Genomic DNA, 21,421 nt, shown 5'->3' with positions numbered 1-21,421 from the left:
ATTTAGAAGACAGTTTCTGAGGCCTGCAATATATGGTCAATATGGTACCTCCCTGTTCTGAATGGGACAGACTACTTCCGGTCCTGTCTGATGTTCCGCTCTGAAATATGACGTCATCAGCTGGGGCCATCTCCAGCTGCAACCCTAAGCGTTACCTCAGATTGTCCCACAAGGCTGTCTTTGCAAATGTTACAAACTGGCACTTGCCAAGAGCATTTGCCAGTGACTGAAAGATAACAAGGGCATTTGCCATCTATCTCTGTGGAGATTGAACCCTGTGCTGCAGTAGCTGCCCATTTTCAACAACCCCAGAGGGGAATTCAGGGTGGAGAGTGAGGCACTGTGTGCTCCAGGGAAACTGGTGGAACAGGTCTTCAGGTAGATATTTTCAGAAAATGACTTCATGATCCCAATCCTTGCAACACTTCATATCTAGAAAATCACTAAATCTCTTCATGGTGACATCAGCTCCTTGTGACTAATAGAAAACCTTTATGTAAGGTAAGTGCTTGATTGCTTGAACTCCCCCTTCACCAAAATCTTATATATTGACCTTCCCCCGCTGCCTCTCTGAAACAGTCTCTCAGAGCTATCTGAGCTGCTGTCTCCTGGGCTGCAGTCTTCATTTTGCATCCCCCCGCCAAAAAAAAAAAAAAAAAAAAACCCTTAACTTGCAACTCGCAAGTTGTGCATCTTTTTAGTTGACACAAAGCGGATAAATTCTGGCTTTTCCAAATTTAAGTATATCATGAAAAGGCGGCTCTCATGTGGGATTTAAGTGACGTGCATCATGATTGATTGCCTTCTTAACTAGTCTTGGTCCAGTTTTTTGTTTTCAGTGGAACCTGCCTTCCAAGATGGAGACTTCCGAGACGGAGACAGAGAACACCCAACTCACTTTCCTAGCTTCCCCTGTGCCTAGATCATGTGACCTAGTCCTATCCAATAGGATCAAAAGGGATATTTTCCTGAAGATTCTGGGACAAATTTCCTCCTTCCCTTTCTGATGATACTTTCTATATGGAATTGAGGCAACCTTCCTGAGACCCTGATAGAGAACCAAGAGAATCACGAAGAAGATGAAATTGGGTAGAAAATAAAGAATGAGTATGTGAGTCACTGCTCCTTTGATATCATTTAAATTCTGAATAAACCAAGTTTGGAGCCCCCTGCCTCCAGATCTCTTATTTTGTGAGATTTATTAGTTACTCCCTGCTGTTTAAGTCATTTTCAGTTGGGTAGTTAATTTCTGTCCCTGAAAATATCCTAGCTGACTAGAATGAGTTCTTTGATGGCCCTAGGAAGAATTAGTCCTTAATTAAGCATAATCCTATGTTCTCTTTTCAAGACCACTGCTGCCAAAAGCCAACAGTAATCTGTTACTTCTAGAATTTCTCTGCCACTTCCCCAAAGTCAATGTAGTTTGATGGTTGTGAACACAAACCCAGGAGTCAATACTCTGCAGGTGTGACCTTTGGCAAGTTTCTTAAGCTCTCTGTGTCTTTTTTTCTTTATCCATGAACAGCAGATAATGATAATAATGCACCTGTCTTATAGTGCTATGTGTTAAATGACGTTGTGTGTTGTGTCACACAAAAAAACACTTAAAATAGTATCTGGCACATAGTAAGCACTGTAGTTGAGAACCATTTCACTTATTTACCTTTCATTTTATATAGCCTTGAGCTCTCTGAGATATAGGTAGGTAGGCAGGTAGGTATTTCTTCTCCTCCTTGCACTGTTCTTTCATGTATCAATGGTTATTACTGCTCGTGAAGACAAACTCCATCTTCTAGAAGAGCATGTTTCTAGATGCCAGAGGATGTATGTCATCAATTACTAGCTGTGCCATGAATACTTCACTTATTTTCTCTACACTTTGGTTTCTTCATTTGGAAAAGAAGGCTACTGACTTTGTTTTCATTCCCCCATAAAGAAACCTCAAAAAAGTTGTGTATGTGCGAGGTGATTCAAGAAAATTCCATTAAGGAAGTGGGGGAGTGAGCACTGAAGAGAAAGCAAGGCAGGGGAGCCAACAAGGAGTGTTCAATCAAGCCACTTCCCACAAGGAACTGTCAGCATAGAGCATCACGTGCCTCAGAGGGGGCCCCCATGGGATGAGCTGGGTGGGCTATTTAAACACCATCTCTTCAGGCCCTGGTTGAGGGCTGCTGAGTGGCCATTGGTACGTTCCTCCTCAGGGAATTCTAGCCTGCTGCTATGGGCAGGCAGGTCAGGCCCAGACTTCAGAGAATACTGGCAAAAGTATAAAAGTCAGACAGCATATACCACGATGCAAAAGCATGAGACAGGGCCTCTCGAGGCTGGCATGTTGATTGATTCAGCTCAGTAATTATGTTTTTTGGGGGGTTAGGAGGTAGAGGAAGCTATTCTATATGAGGAACTTTGCTAGCTGAATAACTGGACACAAAGACAAGAAAGAAATGGCCCAAACTTAAAAGGTGTCACAATTCAGTAGCAGAAATGGATTGCTCTACAATCTCTATGTACTAATGGCTGATGAACATGTGGAAAGTTCTTCAACATATAATAACAACTATATAGCTAATATATATTATAATATAACTATATTAATACCATTAATATACAATATAATCAGAGATATCATTATATATTATACATATATACAATAACTATATAACTAATATATATTCTATAATGTATAATTGTATTATTAAGTAACATATTAATATATAATATAATCAGAAATATAATTATATCTATATTATATATTTATAATAACTAACTATTATGTAGTCTATAAGATATAACTACATTCATAATTAATAAACCCTTAATATATAATATAATCAGAAATACAATTATATCTATATTATGCATATATTCATATCTATGTCTATCATATAATAATATATAACTTATAATTGGTTGTTAGGAAAATATAAATTAAAACCACAAGGAGATACAGCTACACACGAAAATGGGTAAAAATTTGGCAAGATCCAGTATCGGTAAGATTGTAGATCAAATGGAACTCATACAGCACTGGGGGAAATGAAAAGCTTGGCAGTTTCTAAAATTACCCCCTGATCAACTTTATCCCTCCTAGGTATCACCCAAAAGACATGAAAACATGGTACACTACAATGGAGAACACTATGGAGGTTCCTTGAAAAACTGAACATAGATTTACCATATGATCCAGCAATCCCACTCCTGGACATATACACAGAAAACTATAACTCAAAAAGATACATACACCCCAATGTTCATAGCAGCTTTATTTCCAATAGCCAAGACATAGAAACAACTAAAGTGTCCACTGACAGATGACTGGCTTAAGAAGATGGGGTATACACACACACACACACACACACACGTACATATACACAGTGGAATATTACTCAGCCATAAAAAGAATGACATAATGCCATTTATAGCAACATGGGTGGACCTAGAGATTTTCATATGAAGTGAACCAAACCAGACAGAGAAAGACAAATATCATATGACATCGCTTATATGTGGAATCCAAAAAAAAGATACAAATGAACTTATTTACAAAACAGAGATCTACAGACATAGAAAACAAACTTATGGTTACCAAAGGGAAAGGGGAGGGTGTAAGTTAGGAGGATGCGATTAACATATACACACTTCTATATATAAAACAGGTAAATAACAAGGACCTACTATATAGCACAGGGAACTCTACTCAATATTTTGTAATAACCTATAAGGGAAAAGAGCCTGAAAAAGAGTAGACATAGATATATATGTACAACTGAATCCTGGTCCTGGACACTTGAAACTAACACAACATTGTATATCAACTATACTTCAATAAAAATAATAAAAGTTTTTAAAAAAGAAATGAAAACAAATATCCACAAGAAGATTCATGAATGAATGCCACAAAGGCCCAGTCCCAGCGTCCCTCCCTCCCCCTGCTCCTGGCTCTTTGGGGGCTCCTTTTTCATGCCACTACCATCCATACTCTTACTTGTTTGGCTGTCTGTTTCCCAGCTGGACTATGAGTTTCCATAAAGCACAAACTGTGATCTTTGTTAAGATACTACAACTCCCAGGTATTCCCTTTTAAAGGTCCCCAGAGCTTACTTAGCTCATTGCCTGATGCATAGTGAGCACATAAAAAATGCTGAATTAATGAATCGCCCTAATTCCAAACCAGTCATTCAGAAAGAGAGCCAGCGCCATGTGTTTCTATTCTAATGCCACTGCCTGTAGTGCTTCCTGAAGCTAGGCCGTAAAGGCAAGAGCATTTGAACTGAACTGTGTGTATTAGTTGCTGAGCCGTTTCAGATTCTTTGCGACCCCATGAACTGTAGCTCACCAGGATCCTCTGTCCATGGAATTCTCCAGGCAAGAATACTAGAGTGGATTGCCATTCCCTTCTCCAGAGGATCTTCCCGACCCAGGGATCAAACCTGAATCTCCTGCACTGCAGCCAGATTCTTTACCGTCTGAGCCACCAGGGAAGCCCTTGAACTGAACTATGGAAGTCTAAATACACATTTGCAAGAGATAGAAATCAGAACTTGACAGTGACTGATGGTGTCTGATTCAATAGAGAGTAGCTAAAATGGAAGCAAGTTGTGGTATGTTATGCCCTGTTACACGTGGTATGTCAAACAAAGCAGAATCAGTAGTTCTTACGGGCAGCTGTTCTTAGCAGGCTGTAAAAAATACGATGGAAACCTCTGAATGCCTGGATGTTAACCCCAAGTAAGTTAATTAGTGATCACACAATATTCTTATTCTCCAGGACTCTCTATATGCTGGCCTGAAGAGTGGATGGGAGAGATGGCAAAAGATAGAGAAACAAATAGAAAAAGCTGTAAAACACAACGAGAATGCCTTTCTCTGAAGGTCTCTGGGCCATCATTTCCTAATTATTTTGTTCCATCCTCCACAGTGAATACAGAATGTCTGAAATAATGCTGGGGTTCAGTTGGCGCAGCTCAGTACAGCTTGAATTGAGAATAACTCTTTGTTCTTAAAAGACTCTGTCTTGTACCAAGAACAAGGAAACATTTTGGAAGTAACAGTTCTGTATCACATCCCAGGAATAGATGACAATCCTAAAAGAACATTTCCATTTCTAATTTCAAGGGTACTTCGATGATAGAAAGGATGTAGCAGCTAACCTTGGAGCATATAAAACCCAAGTATAATGTCTATGATAGCCATATTTTAACATTCATTTAAGAATACCAAAGAGTCTACCAAGGTCAACTTTTCTTTTACCACAATAAATAGCATTGGATTGCCACATTATGCTTTAAATCAATGGACATGAATTTGAGCAAATTCCAGGAGACAGTGGAGGACAGAGGAGCATGCTACAGTCCATGGAGTTGCAAAGAGTCAGACATGATTTAGCAACTAAACAACAACTACATGTGAAATAAAATTAAATCCAGAATAATTTTCTACTAGTTATTGCTTTGATATATAATTTTTACATTTTATACTAAATGTGGGGGGAAATTCCTAATGCCAATTTTTAAAAGAAATATCATGCAATCTTGTGGAAATATTCACTAATATTGATTTGCTAGAGCTGTGGATTGGCATCCAAAATATTTCACTGTTCTGCAATTTTAAACAGAAACACAGACCTTTCCCCTTTGGGTGTTTCCCAGTGATAGCTATGAATTAATTAGTTTGAGTCATTTTAATAAACACAAATGTTCTTCTCTAATTTGTGAGCCAAAGAAACGTTCCTTTTTTTTTGTTGCTTCTGTTACAAGGTCCAATAGACCATATTATACTTCATGTAGTTTTAGAAATTGGCGGCTGTGAATCTATTCCCAACTTCAGGTTCCAGAATACGTGACAGAGCTCCCTTCTGTTCTTCAGAGATGCTTGGAAGACTGGCTGAGCCACTGAAAGCTCAGAAGCAGCCCCCACTGTGGCATCTCTTACCATCTTCCCTCGAGACCAATAGAATCCATAGAAGGGTGAGTGAGTGATTAGATTATCAGCTCTTCTGAACCAGTGAACATTCTGCTTCATTTTCAGAGTCCTCCTCTGTGTTGTGTAAAAACAATCACATTCATATAACTTTTCATAAAAGTACAGATTACATAAGCAAAATTTGCTAAGAGAGTTGATCTTAAGTGTATACTGCGCATGCAGCAAAGTAAATATGTGAGGTGAAGGATGTCCTAATTAATGGATGGAGATCATCATTTGACAGTGTATACACAGACGATGGGCTTCCCAGGTGGCACTAGTGGTAAAGAACTTGCCTGCCAATACAGGAGACATAAGAGACATGGGTTCCATCCTCAGGTTGGGAGGATCCCCTGGAGGAAGAAATGGCAACTCATTCCAGTATTCTTGCCTGGAGAATCCCATGGACAAAGGAACCTGGTGGTCCATGAGGTTGCACAGAGTCAGACACGACTGAAGTGACTTAGTGCACGCATGCATGCATGCATGTGTCCACACACACACACACACACACAGATATTATCACTTTTTACACCTTTAGGAAAAAAATAACATTGTGCAACCTAAATGTATATAATTTTTATTTGTCAATCATACTTCAGTAGAGCTGGAAAAAATGACAGAATTATAGTTCCAAGCATAACTGGCTTAAACAGGTTTGGGAACAAATAAAGCTGACTTGAAGTAAGTCCATTGGTGAGGGACAGTGCTCAAGGGGTACAGTGATCTATGAGATGTAAGGATATAAGAGGGAGCAGAGGTGGGTTCGCCTCTGGAGCTGGTTGGCTAAGTGTCCTCCCAGGAACTCCTGTTGCATCAAAGCAGGCTGGCTTTGGGGCAGATCATGGAGATTTTTGCACTGGCTTTTCATCCATGGTCATCGATCACTGACTAAAATAGAGAGCCAAGGCCGTTTATGAAGAGTTACAGCAAGAAAAAATGAAACCACCCTTGCCTCTGGAAGCTTACATTCTAAGCAAATCTGAAATGCTACCTGATAACTAATTCACCTTTCAGAGGAAGAACAAACCAGAAGCATGTATCAAGAAGCAAGAGGTCATTTCTAAATGCCCTTTGTTGCTGGCCAGTCCCTGATTGCTAGCAAATTTCTAGGATTATTGAGGTTTTCTTTGTAGGGTCTTCTGTGATACTCAGAAAGGTAAAGGAGACCAAAAATGTCCCAGTTTCTCCTTGAAGGAGCAAGTCTTTGTGTACTGAGACCCAAGGACCTTATGAACAACAAATGACTGTGTACATATATATATATATATATATATATATTGCTATTGTGTGTGCATACTTCTTTTAACCTTGCCTCCTTTGGTTAGAATATTGCTTTTGGATCACAGCATCTTTTCATTTTCTAATTCATAGTATACACAGCTTCAGATTTATGTCCCTACGAAGTGGGTATTCAATTCTAATTTACTTCTGCTATGTAATCTTACGACAAACTGGGCAAGATGGTCATTTCAGGTAGCGCTTGGTTTACTGGCTTTTATTTCCACATGCCTATCTACACAGTCCATTTATTCTAGCATGAGTTAAGCTTCCAGCCATTGTGTGATGGTGTTCAAGCACAGCAGAAAGTTCTTCAACTGGGGAACTTTGTCCACAGTGACTCCTGACCCCTGGCACCTGGCAAAACAGGCCCAGAGACCATGCCCTGCCCTTTCTTTCCATCTGTTAAATCCTCCCAACAATGATTGCACTGTCTCTCCTGTAATTCTGTGTGCTTCTACCATTCTGCTTTAAGAATACAAGGGCTGTCTTTTAAGAGGCTTGATAAGAAAAAAAACCCAGGAAATTGGGCAGTTGAAGATGATTCCTCATCATGTTCTAAAACTAAGGCATTATGGAGGCTCTCCTGGAAGTCTGGCCTTCTTTAGACGCATGGCGATCGCTGTTGTGGTGAGTCAGGGGGTTTATGCGGGCAGACAAACCAGGAGAATGGACTGGCGGGGCGGCCATCCTGTGGAAAACAGCAGCGGCACTCCAGGGGGCTCCCTTTAGAGCCTGTCTCAGCGGAACTAATCTTCCCAGTCACCTCCCCCACATTCTTGTCACCATCCATTTACAGTGAACCCTGCTTGCTGGCAGCTGGCAGCTCTCCGGGAGCGGGTGGGGGTGGGGCTGGGTTGAACCCCTTCTCCCTGGAGCTCCTTCTGTCTCCTCCATCAGACTTTCAAAACACACAAGCGTTTTTTCTTTCCCGTTCTTTTGTTATACAAAGGAGGCGTATTTCGGCCCAGTCAAGGAGGAATCTTTTATGGATGATAGAGTTTTATTTCTGCTCTCCAGCAAGTGGAATGGGGGAGGAATAAAAGGAGAAAACGGAACCCCAGCAGGTGGTTTTGTGCTCAGGGGCTGAGCTGAAACACTGGTACTTGGAGGGGGTGCTTGCATGAAAGTTACAAAGCAGGGCCATGCCTGGATTCCCCCCTGACAGGGAAGGCAATCTAACCAACATCATCTGTTTACCTGTGGGTCCAGGGAATAACAGAAGGAGGGCTCCACACCCTGGCCTTTGGAACATGGGCCTGTTTGGGGCCACAGTCGTTGGTGTGGAGGGGGACACCCCTCCCCATCACAGGGCTCATGACCACTCAAAGCAGAGCTGAGTCTCAACTTCAGTTCAGTTACTCAGTCATGTCCGTCTCTTTGTGACCCCATGGACTGCAGCATGCCAGGCTTCCCTGTCCATCACCAACTCCCAGAGCTTGCTCAAACTCATATCCATAGAGTCGGTGATGCCATCCAACCATCTCATCCTCTGTCGTCCCCTTCTCCTCCTGCCTTCAATCTTTCCCAGCATCAGGATCTTTTCCAGTGAGTCAGTTCTTCGCATCACATGGCCAAAGTATTGGAGTTTCAGCTTCAACATCAGTCGATCCAATGAATGTTCAGGACTGATTTCCTTTAGGATGGACTGGTTGGATCTCCTTGCAGTCTCAAGATTTGCTCAGGCAGAGGCAAGAGTGGCCTGGGGAATCCCTTCAAGATGGCCCTTCCTATGATGGGGGAATATAGGAGTAACAAACTTTGTCTCTTGGTGTCTGGTATTTTCTATCTGATTACAACAGAAGAAAAGTGCCATCTGGGCAAATGAGGTGTATTCCCAGTTTGGGCATGGTCCAGGGGATGAAGAATTCACACATGGGTTGAAACAGCATTGCCCAGAGAAGTGTTCATTCAGACGCTTGAACCCACGTCGCCTGCGTTGACTGATTCTAATACAATCTCTGTCCCAGTTTGCTGAGCACCATCTTCCAACAAGTCAGTGTGGCTGTCATGAATGAAATTCAGTGGGAGCAGACATCTGATTGATGTTAAGGGCTTTCATGCCCCATTGAAAGTTCCATTCTCTAAAAGAAAAGCCACCTGCTTTTGAAGAGCAGCTCTATGGCTAAGGGTCCACCTCTTTGCATAGTACACTATTATTTACTTTTAATTTTTGACTTACCAGATTCCTCTTGGACTCTCGACTTGCTATCCAAATACATCACAGAAACATGGGAACTCTGAGGTAGTCAGGAATAAAAAAATGAGTGGAAGTGAAAATAGTCTCAGTCATATCTGATTCTTTACAGCCCATGAATTGTAGCTCCCAGGCTCCTCTTGTCCATGGAATTCTCCAGGCAAGAATACTGGAACGAGTAGTCATTCCCTTCTCCAGGGCATGTTCCCGACCCAGGAATTGTACCTGGTTCTCCTGCATTGCAGGCAGATTCTTTACCGTCTGAGCCACCAGGGAAGCTCAAAAAATGTTTAGTAGAAGAAAAAAGAGCAAACTTAAGAGAGAGAAATTATGCATTATTTTCTTAGAAAAATTTTTATGCCAGGCACAAGTAGAATTCACCAATAGCAATTTGACCTAATACTCATTTTTTGAAACACTGTTATCATCTTGGAGATCTCCTTTACTTTCCATGAGAGATACATGAAACAAAAGCCAAACATCCTAATGAAACGTGGTTCCAAACACAGGGACCATGAAAACACCAAGATCACTCAAAAGAATGTCTACAGCACAAGGGATCATGTGCACTTTTTAGGCAGCTGCACCTTGTGCTTGATTGTGTCACTTGAAAGACACCATCATCTGACATCTCGGGAGTATGAAGACGGCACTGGGCAATTCAATGATTTTTGACAGACGTGCTTGAGGCAACTTATCTGGTTGAGGAGGAGTCTCTCTCGCTGAATTATTCAACTGCTCCTTTTCCTGCGCACAGAATCCCTCCCATGAACCAGTCTACCCCAGAGATGCTGTGAATAATGGCAAGTAAAGAGGAAGCATCAAACAGAGGTCATTTTTGAGAAGGAATATTCTAGGAACCTGTGTGCTGGGTTTTGGGGTTAATCAACTCTGTTAACTCTCTTCTCTGCTCTCTGGGGGAGGAGAAGCTAATGCTCATGACAACACTACTGGAAACGACCCTCACACACAGGAATTTGATAAATGCTAGCTTGTCACCTAGTCTCATGTATATTTGGGAGAACAGAAAATGGAGACAACAAGCAAAATGTACAAGGTCAGCAATCCCGCCTGGGGAGGGGACGCGATCTTTCATTCAGCTGGTCTGCTGTTCAAATCAGACTTGTTCATTTCACGCAAACAGAGCCATGTGAGAGCCTCATCATCCATGTGGAGCAGAGGTCTGGCATGAGGGTGGGAGGCTGGGCTGACAGTGCCCAGGGTTGTGGGCTCAGATCCTTCTCAGTTCCCAAGGTGAGGCTCTGCTCTGGTTTGCAGCAGCAGCCACCAGAGGCAGCATGTTGATGCTGTTCATGGATCTGTTTGATAACAGCTTCTCTGATAGCCAAGCAGTCCCTCCCTGCCTGCCTGTTCTTTGACTCTAAGAGCAGTCAACACCGATCTCTTAGCCCTCAAAGAAAATGGGGTCAACTCAGTTGAGTGTGTGTGTGTGCTCAGTTGTGTCCGACTCTTTGCAACCCCATGAACTATAGCCCGCCAGGCTCCTATGTCCCTGGAATTTCCAAGAACACTGGAGTGGGTTGCCATTTCCTTCTCCAGGGGATCTTTCCAACCCAGGGACTGAACCTGCATCTCCTGCGTTGGCAGGTGGATTCTTTACCACCGCACCACCTGGGAAGCCCCAACTCAGTTCAATCCTCCATCTATTCACCCCAGCCATCCCCTCTGATTCTTTTTCCAGAGGGCCTCCTTTCCCTGAGGCCATCAACTACTTGTCTCTCAGACTCAGTTCTCACTAAACCACTAAGGCAGGGTTATTATTCAACCTCCAAGCTACTGACATAGTCATTTGTTGTTGTGAGGAACATTCTAGAGCACTGTAGGATGCTTCACAGTAAACATGGACTCTACTCACTGGCGGTGCCACTCTCCTCACCCCACTGAGTTATGACAACCAACAATGTCTTCAGGCATTGTTAAATGTCTCCCTGCGGTGAAGCTGCCAGATTTAGCAAATAAAAATACAGGCTGCACAGTTTACTGAGAATTTTGGATAAACAACTCATAACTTGTTAGTATATGTATGTCCCACCCAATATTAGCCATTTACTTGAAATTCAAATTTAAGTGGGCATCTTTATTTTACCTAGTGACCATTCTTGGTGGGGAGGGGAGGGAGATGGGCAAATCTGCCTGGCTTGAGAATCACTAGGTTTAGGTATTTCTACTTTGAAAGAACAGAGGAACTGATCTCTAATTGCAAAATTGCCACTTTAGCAAGCAGAGGGTGAAAAAATGGCCCATAAGCACATGAAAAGATGCTCAGCATCCCTGGTCATCAAGGAAATGCAAATCAAAACCACAGGGAGATACCACTTCATACCCACTCAGATGGCTAGAATCAGATAGACAATACCAAGTGTTGGCAAGGAGGTAGAGCTGTTTGAGAGTTGTCTCCAAATAAATTCGTCTCTTAGCCTTGAGATAGATCCTCCTGTGGGTGATGAAATGGTGAGTTTACCTTACTGATATGGAGGGGAAAATTCCATGAGAACAAAACACACAGTACTATTTTCATAAAATCTCCACAAATATGGCAGATCCTCACTGTTCTCTTTGCATTGGGGTTTCCTTGCTCCCATCCATCATGCACGCTGCTAAAACAGTGGTTTTTCTAAACCAAAACTCTATTTGATCCTACTTGGTGAAAATACTGATGGTTGCCCGTTGACAACAGGACAGTCCAAATGTCTTCCCACCGCATTCAAGTCCTTCCACATCTAATTCTAACTCTCTGTATGTTAGTATGTTGGTAAATAACTATGAATGTTAATAACAGCTTTATTGGGATGTAATTCACAAACTAAACTATTCACCCACTTAATATGTATATTCAAACTATTTCAGTAAACTTACAGGGTTGGGCAACCATCACCGCAATCAGTTTTAGAACATTTTCATCACCTCCAAAGGAAACCCCTTATCTATCAGCAGTCACACCTCTTTTACCCTCAACCCTTTCTGCTCTATCCCCTGTGACCTTTTGTGTCTGGCTTCTTTTACTCAGCATAAAGTTTTCAAGGTTCGTACATGTTGTAGCACATATCGGGACTTCATCCCTTTTTATTGCTGAATATTCCACTATATGCATAGACTGGATTCATCAGTTGATGAACCATTTTGGCCATTAGTCTGATTAAAAAATACAGAGAACATGGGACTTCCCTGGTGGTCCAGCGGCTAAGACTCTGTGCTTCCAATGCAGGAAGCCCAGGTTCAATCCCTGGACAGGGAACTAGATCCCACGTGACTCAACTAGGAGTTCACTTGCTGCAACTAAGATCCAGAGTAACCAAAATAATAAATAAATATTTAAAAAAATACAGAGAACAATGTAACCAACACCCATATATGAACATTTGTTCCTGCCGTGGATTTTTGTAAAGATTAGGTGATAGCTCTTGGATATAAAGTACCTAGCACAGAGCCTGGCTCCAAATAAAAGCTGAGTCAGTGGGAGTCAAGAAGTGTTATCTCCTGGAGATTAACATATCCATACTACCATATATAAAATAGAGCACAGGGAACTCGACTCAATATTCTGTAATAACCTATAAGGGAAAAGAATTTGAAAAAGAACATATATATATAAATACATATATATAAATTGAATCACTTTGCTGTATACCTGAATCTAACACAACATTGTAAGTCAACTATACCTCAATTAAATAAATAAATAAAATAAAAACAAAAAACAACTGTCACCCCCCACCAGATGGGAACACCCCGTGGCTGTCATGGATAGACTCAATCTTCCATGAGAGACAATCCCAAACTAATGAGATCTAATCATATATTTTCTTCATATGTTTTTAAGTTAAGGTGGATTGAATTAGATTTTAACAGCTTTTGAGAGTTTTCCTGTACCCATACTCAGCCCAGGGGCTCGCCTGGGAAGTGTAAGGGCCTGTTGGGAGGCATAGTGATAAACAGTCTAATATTTGCACTGTTCAATCTCAGAGCTGTGTCTGCTACACGTCTGAAATATTTTCCCCCTTTGCTTACCCCCATCTCAAACATATGTCCTTAAAGTATTTCTCACGGTTCTTACCAGTGTTATACTAACCAGTTACTGCTTGCAGGAATAATTATCATGTCTCAAAGAGCATTAGCTGAAATGGAAATACACATGATCGAAACTCCTACTTTAAAGCCAGTGTATAAAAAACACTAACTCTAAGGCTAGAGTGAATTTATGCCATTTAAAAAGATTTAATTCACTTTCTGTTCATAAAATAATAGCCTTCAGGAAGGCCTGTTAAAAGCAATGACAATATACAAATAAGAAAAATCGTTGAAATCAAGACTTTGTTTCCGTGTGGCTTTTTCAACATAATACAATGAACTACTGAGGAAATTCCTGCTGGAAGCTTCCATATACATCTCTGTCTAGACTGTTTGTGGGAAACCAAGGCCCGTGGGTCCATTTTAAATCACAAAAGTGTTTTAGTGATTCTGGCTTGAATGGCTGCTATAGTTGAATATAGAGGGATACAAAGACATAGGAAAAAGGGTAATTCGGGAGTTTGGGACTAGCAGAGGCAAACTATTAGATATAAGATGGATAAACAACAAGGTCCTACTGTCCAGCACAGGGAAGTATATTCAGTGACCTATAATAAATCACCATAAAAAACATTTATCAGAAAAAAAAGAAAAAGACATCAACTGTGAGTTCACATGGTTCTAAAATTATTTATTTGTTCCATATGAACTAATTATTTCATTAAAAGAAATCTTTCAAACTTAGTATTATTGAGTTCCTATAGCGTTCAAGGCCCTTAGTGCTCCTGGGTAAGTAGATAAGTCTGTGAATTGAATTCATTTTTCTTCAAGTTGGTTGTGTGGTGTTGGGTAGCTATAGTACTCAGAAAACAGCAGGTAAAGAAGAGTGTGGGACATCTCCATCTATATACATTCTAATAAACCAGCCGTTCAAAAACTAAGTGTGACAGTTTATAAATGAAAGTTGGCTTTTTGTTTGGATATTCCCTAAACAGAAATTCTTATATAAAGAGCAGCAATATCTGCAGTCATCTTATCAGTGCTAAACAACTGAAGTTTAATTATACTTAGCAACTGGTCATGCTTACTACTGACAGGAGAAAGGCATTAACTCATCTTGTTCTGCCTCGAGGCAGGTAAAGGTATGAATCATCCAGAACAGATGTCCTTTATCGCCTACAAGATCTCAGGGAAGAAAATTTAGCTTGCTTAGGTGAACCAGAGGTTTCAAACAGGAATTTAGGTCAACTTTCCCCCCATCATTCACTTTCACCTAACTCCCCAAATGACCCCGATTTATCAGGTTATCCGGCTAATGAAGAAAGAGAAAACAAGAACATGAAGAGTCAAAGTGCAAGCTTTCTTTGGTTAAAAGTGAAATTCCAAACTTATACAATGTTCCATGTCAAATGTATTCAAAGATAAAAGCAAAAAAATTCCATTTTATTTAGGCTAGTTCGTATTAGGCTCTCCATTGCCAGTTTTGGGTATTGTGTTTTGCTTTAATAAAATGATAACAGTAATGTGACTGATGACTTATATAATACTCAATAGAACAATAAACATATGATTTAATAATATTAAAATATATTACTATTTAAATTTTAGTGCTTTCCAGAATACACAGAACCTCTCCATATTTTTATTCATTTAATCTTTGGCAACCTTCTAAGGTGTACCTGACAACCCAAACTGCACAGATAAAAAAAACCTAAGTCTCAAGAAAGTCAAATGACTTAGTAAAAGTTACTTGGCTGGAAAATACCAGTACTTTAACCCAGGAATCAGCAAACTACCCCTTTCGGGTCAAACCCAGGCAGTCACTTGTTTATACTGCTCTCGAGTTAAAATGGTTTTAACATGATTAAATGGTTAAATAAAAAAGAATAACATTCTATGACACATGAAAATTATATGAAAATCAATTTTTAGTGTCCACAATAAAGTTTATTTGGAACACAGCATGGCCATTTGTTTATATGTTATCTATATCTGCCTTCATGCTACACTGGCAGAGTTGAGCAGTCCTGACAGAGACCATGTGTTTCTGGAAGCCTAAAATATTTATTGTCTGGGCCATAACAGAAAAAGTAGACCAACCCGGCTATAATCCAACCTTAAACTTTAGCCTTGGATGCCGTCCCCTGGCCCCAACAATTTTCCTTTCTTTTTTTTTTAAATTTTATTGAAGTATAGTTGATTCACAATGCTGTGTTTAATTTCTGCTATACAGCAAAGTGATTCAGTTATGTATATATATTCTTTTATATATATATGTATATTATATGTATGCATATGTATATAATATACATATATTATATATATGTATGTATATATATTATATATATTCTTTTTCATATTCCTTTCCCTTACAGTTCATCCCAGGATATTGAATATGGCTCCCTGTACTATACAGTAGGACCTTGTTGTTTACCCATCCTATATATAATAGTTGCGTCTGCTGATCCCAAACTCCCAATCCTTCCCTCCCCTACTGGATGCCTTTCACTGGATGGGAATATGGTGTAGAGGAGCAACATTTGCCACCCCAAAGTGTCTCTTTGGCATATGGATTATTTCTAGCTGAAAACAATCAAGGCCCCAAAGACTCAGGAAGACCCATGGCCTTCCCCCAAGCTGCCTGAAGAATGTAGACAGAGGACCTGTTCCAGGGAGCCATCATCATAGATAACTATGGCATGAACCAGGTGTGTGGACAGCGGGGAACCTAGCAAAGTCTGTTTATTAAAATTCTTCTCTGGGTGCCACTGTCTCTGTGTGGCCCAGTAAATATTTTTCAAACACTGCTTTTCCATCTCCATGTGCATGGCCTTCCTTCTCTTTGGTATCCCAAACTCCTACCCCCAACATCCTCTGTCTTTAGCTGAAGATGGTATTTAAGGTGAGGGTTTTGTTCATTTGGGTGAATTACTCAGTTTTCTTCATATACGTGTCATTAAGCTGTTTTTCTGCATATATGTTATTAAAACTTTTGTTGGATTTTTCTCCCATTACTCTGACTTATGTCAATTTAAAATTCTTAGACCAGCCAGAAGAATCTAGAATGGCAGAGGAAAATTCCTTCCTCCTCAACAGGGGAAAATAATAAAAAGATCATTCATTGAAACTTGGCATTCACCTTGTCACTTTGTCACACATGCAATAAAACTCATGAGATAGTTTTGCTAATATGGCCAAGAGCTTTTGCAAACAGGAGAGCATGGGCTAAACAATTGTCATCACTCTGTGTTCCCAAATATTATGGAAACATTTAAATTATTTAGAGCCTTAAAAAAGAGATCAATATAAAATCATATTTCAGGAAGTATTATGAAATTTTTAATATGCAAATTTGTCTATTACAACTGTTGAGACTTCAGGAGTGCTATTTTGTGAGGATAATTAAGTATGCACATTTCAGTAATTAAGTTTTGGAACTTTGCCCCAAACTTAACCCTCACTCTTCCTCTTGTAGTATAAATTCAACTGGCTGCTTCTGAGCTCCCCACAGGTCTTTTGCTTTGTTTTCAGAAATACTTTATTTGCCCCATTTGCCATAGCAATGACGTACATTGCATATTCAGGAAATGTGACATGAAAATGATTTTGAAAAACAAAGTAAATACTTGGTTTTCATGACAACTTGAAGGAACTTCATTCCTCCCAACCCCCCACTTCATTCATGCTGCCCCAGCTTAGTTGTCCTCCCTTTCAAGAGCACCTCAAAGAAAAACTTCCTCTTTATTAGCATCATTCATCATTGGGATTGCCCTCTGGAGATACCTTGCAATTCTCCATAATATAGGATATCTGAACTGCTAAAGGGATAATTTTACTGCTGTAACTTTACTGAGATATAAACAGTGTCCTTTGAAAAGCACAAGTTTTTAATTTTAATGAAGTCCAATTTATCCATTTTCTTCTCATATACTTAAAGCTTTTTGAGCCCTAAAAGATCTTTACTCATCTCCAGGTTACAAAGATATCCTGTATTTATTTTAGAAGCTCTATAGGGAAAGGACTCAAATCGATAATATCAGAAATAAAAAAGAAGAAGTTACAACTGACTCCACAGAAATACAAAGGATCATAAGAGACTATTATAAGCAAATATATGCCAATAAAATGGACAACTTGGAAGAAATGGACAAATCCTTAGAAAACTACAACCTTCCAAGATTGAACCAGGAAGAAATAGAAAATATGAACAGACCGATGACAAGTACTGAAAATGAAACTGTGGTGTAAAACTTTCAACAAAGTCCAGGACCAGATGACTTCACAGGCAAATTCTACCAAACATTTAGAGAAGAACTAACATCTAGCCTTCTTAAACTCTTCCAAAAAATTGCAGAGAGAGGAACACTCCCAAACTCATTCTATGAGACCACCATCACTCTGATATCAAAACCAGATAGATATTACAAAAAAAGAAGCTTGATAATTTCAACATTTACATTTAAGTCTATGATTCTTCCTGAATTAATTTTTTGCATAAGATTTGAGTCCAAATTCTTATTTTTTTAGATATGTAACTCTAGTAGTTCTAGTGCCAGTGATAAAGAGGTCTAAGTATTTTTATTCCTATTATTTAAAAAAGCAAGACTTAAAAAAAAAAAAGCAAGACTTGAAAAGTCAAGCATTTTGCCCCAGCCACATGACTGTCTGGGTGACTCCAAACTCCATGCTCTTTTTATCTCACCACAGTACCTTCATACCAATTGTGAATGTGACAGAACATCATCAATTCCTCTCATATTACCCCCTTCCTCCTAAGCAAACAAGAATAACATACCTTTCCATTGTCTCACTGATTCTTTTTTCTCTCACATGTGGCATTCCCAGCTACCATACCAAGTCTATTAATATGGCCACGATGATCTTTCAAAATTTATAGCAAATTAAATACAGGACAGTGAAAGAAAGAAAGAAAAAAACAAAAACCCTGAAGACACAGTGTCCAAAAAATAAACATCTTTATGTGAGAGATGATGTTGACAGACATTATGCGTGTCTGTGCGTACTCAGTCGCTCAGTTGTGTTCAACTCTTTGTAACCCCGTGGACTGTAGCCCGCCAAGCTCCTCTCAGTCCATGGGGTTTTCCAGGCAAGAATACTGCGATGGGTTGCCATTTTCTACTCCAGGAGATCTTCCCAACCCAGGGATCAAACCCACATCTCTTGCGTCTCCTGCATTGAAAGGTGGATTCTTTACCACTGCGCCACTTGGGAAGCCCCATGTTAATTAGACATTAAAAATTTTCCACAGAGATCCTGTTAACTCAAATAGCTGCCTAGGATAAAACACCCAAGGCCTGAGAGGATAAATGATAGAGGGTGAAATTTTAAGGATTTTCAGTTCCCAAGGTTATCTCTGCAGATGTCTGTGCTAACCCTAGTTTAAGAAGCCTTACATTAAACCTGTCATGTAAGCAGATCACTTGGCACCAATGTAATCGTCCAGAGAAGGGCAAGTGTGGACCTTGAAATTGTATGGCAGCCTAGGGTTATAAGGCAGTTGGCCAGATAACCCAGAATTTGCCTGTGTAAGACCAACTTAGAAAACAACAACATTTAATGATTCCCATAGAGGATTTAGGGACCCTTGAACATATGTGCTTGGACTTCATCTGAGTGAAGCCTATTTAAGAAGGAGCAGAGGACGAACAGAAATCCAAACAACAGAAAAGAAAGGTGGGAAGGACTGGGAAGTGGTGGTGAATTGGGGTTCTGGTCTATTCAATCTTTCAAAATGAAATCTTTAAAACCTAAGAAAGATGAGGCAAGGGAGGGAAGCCTTCTCTATCCTTAAACGAGCAAAGTCCTGGTTTGGTTCCAGCAGTGTCTTGTGAGTCTCTCTTGTCCATATGGGTTCACAAAGACCAGGGAGGCTAAGGACCATGCCCTTTGCCAGTTCAATGGCATCGTCCTGGCCAGGACTGCTTGGCCTGAATTGCTTCCTGCAGGCAGCTCCTGTAGGCTGCCTTACACCTGGATAAATATGGTTAATTTGTAAGGCACTGTGAAAGCGAAAGTTGCTCAGTCTTGTCTGTTTGCGACCCCATGGACTATACAGTCCATGGAATTCTCCAGCCAGATACTGGAGTGGGTAGCCTTTCCCTTCTCCAGGGGATCTTCCCAACCCAGGGATCGAACTCAGGGCTACCGCATTACAGGAGGATTCTTTCCCAGCTGAGCCACAAGGGAAGCCCAAGAATACTGGAGTGGGTAGCCTATCCCTTCTCCAGCAGATCTTCCTGACCCAGGAATTGAAGCGGGGTCTCCTGTTTTGCGGGCGGATTCTTTACCAACTGAGCCATCAGGGAAGGCCAATGATATTATATGTATTACGTACAATATTAACCTTGTTTGGGGGTCATTGTCTATAAATTCTTAAGGCCTTAGTTCTAAAGACTATTCATTATTTTTGTGACCAAGTCGTTCATTTGATTATGCATACTAATGAGTCTTCAGTAAACTTTCTCTATTTAGATGTGCTGCAAAATGGACTTCTCATTTTTCATACAGTGATAGCCACCTGAGTCAAGAATCCTAGGGCTCCAGTGATAATGCTCCAAGGATGGAGACATAAATATTCAGGTCTCATTGCGGGAAGACAAAAGTCAATTCATTGTTTAAAAGTGTTCCATTTTTCCCTTGGTTTCCGAGAAGGTTTGAGGCTCCTACTAATATGCTGACCTTCTCAATCAATACATTTGGCTTGAGGCATTTGTGTAGTCAATTCTCCATGCCTACTCTTCAGCATCCTCTCTATATAAAATGGCTGGCTGTATTTGGTTAGAACCTTCCTTTCCTCATCAATATATCAACGTTATACAACAGCCTGCAAGGCATGGTTAGATGAAACAATTATGTTAACCCTAGTGGCTTGAGATTTCACTAATAATTCCCAAATCCTGTAACATTCAAAATGTCTATTTTTATAGAGCTACTACAGGAAAATAACTTTTTAGGAAAACTTGGTCTGGGCTATAAATGTATTCTTATACAAGCAAAATCTGTCATTATAGTCAAGATTGATTGACTTATCTATGTATCAGGTAAAGGTTTATAAATTAATGACTAGCATGGATTTTCCCATCATGTCCATCTCTTTATTTCAGTGTTTGAAATCTTGACTGCCTTTGACTGTGTGGATCATAACAAACTGTGGAAAATTCTTAAAGAGATGGGAATACCAGACCACCTTACCTGCCTCCTGAGAAATCTATATGCAGGTCAAGAAGCAACAGTTAGAACTGTATATGGAACAACAGACTGGTTCCAAATTGGGAAAGGAGTATGTCAAGGCTGTATATTGTCACCCTGCTTATTTAACTTACATGCAGAGTACATCATGGGAAATATTGGGCTGGATGAAGTACAAGCTGGAATCAAGATTGCTGGGAGAAATATCAATACCTCAGATAGGTAGATGACACCACCCTTATGGCAGAAAGTGAAGAAGAACTAAAGAGCCTCTTGATGAAAGTGAAAGAGGAGAGTGAAAAAGCTGGCTTAAAGCTCAACATTCAAAAAACTAAGATCATGGCATTTAGTCCCATCACTCCATTGCAAATAAATGGAGAAACAATGGAAACAGTGACAGACTTCATTTTCTTGGGCTCTAAAATCACTGCAGATGGTGACTGCAGTCATGAAATTAAAAGACTCTTGTTCCTTGGAAGAAAAGCTATGACAAACCTAGACAGCATATTAAAAAGCAGAGACATTGCTTTGCCAACACAGGTCTGTCTAGTCAAAGGTATGGTTTTTCCAGAAGTCATATATGGATGTGAGAGTTGGACTATAAAGAAAGCTGAGGGCTGAAGAATTGATGCTTTTGAACTGTGGTGCTGGAGAAGACTTTTGAGAGTCCCTTGAACTGCAAGGAGATCAAACCAGTCAATCCTAAAGGAAATCAGTCCTGAATATTCATTGGAAGGGCTGAAG

The sequence above is a fragment of the Muntiacus reevesi genome, chromosome X (assembly GCF_963930625.1).
Source record: "Muntiacus reevesi chromosome X, mMunRee1.1, whole genome shotgun sequence".
Lineage (NCBI taxonomy): Eukaryota > Metazoa > Chordata > Mammalia > Artiodactyla > Cervidae > Muntiacus > Muntiacus reevesi.
This window is presented reverse-complemented; position numbering follows the sequence as displayed.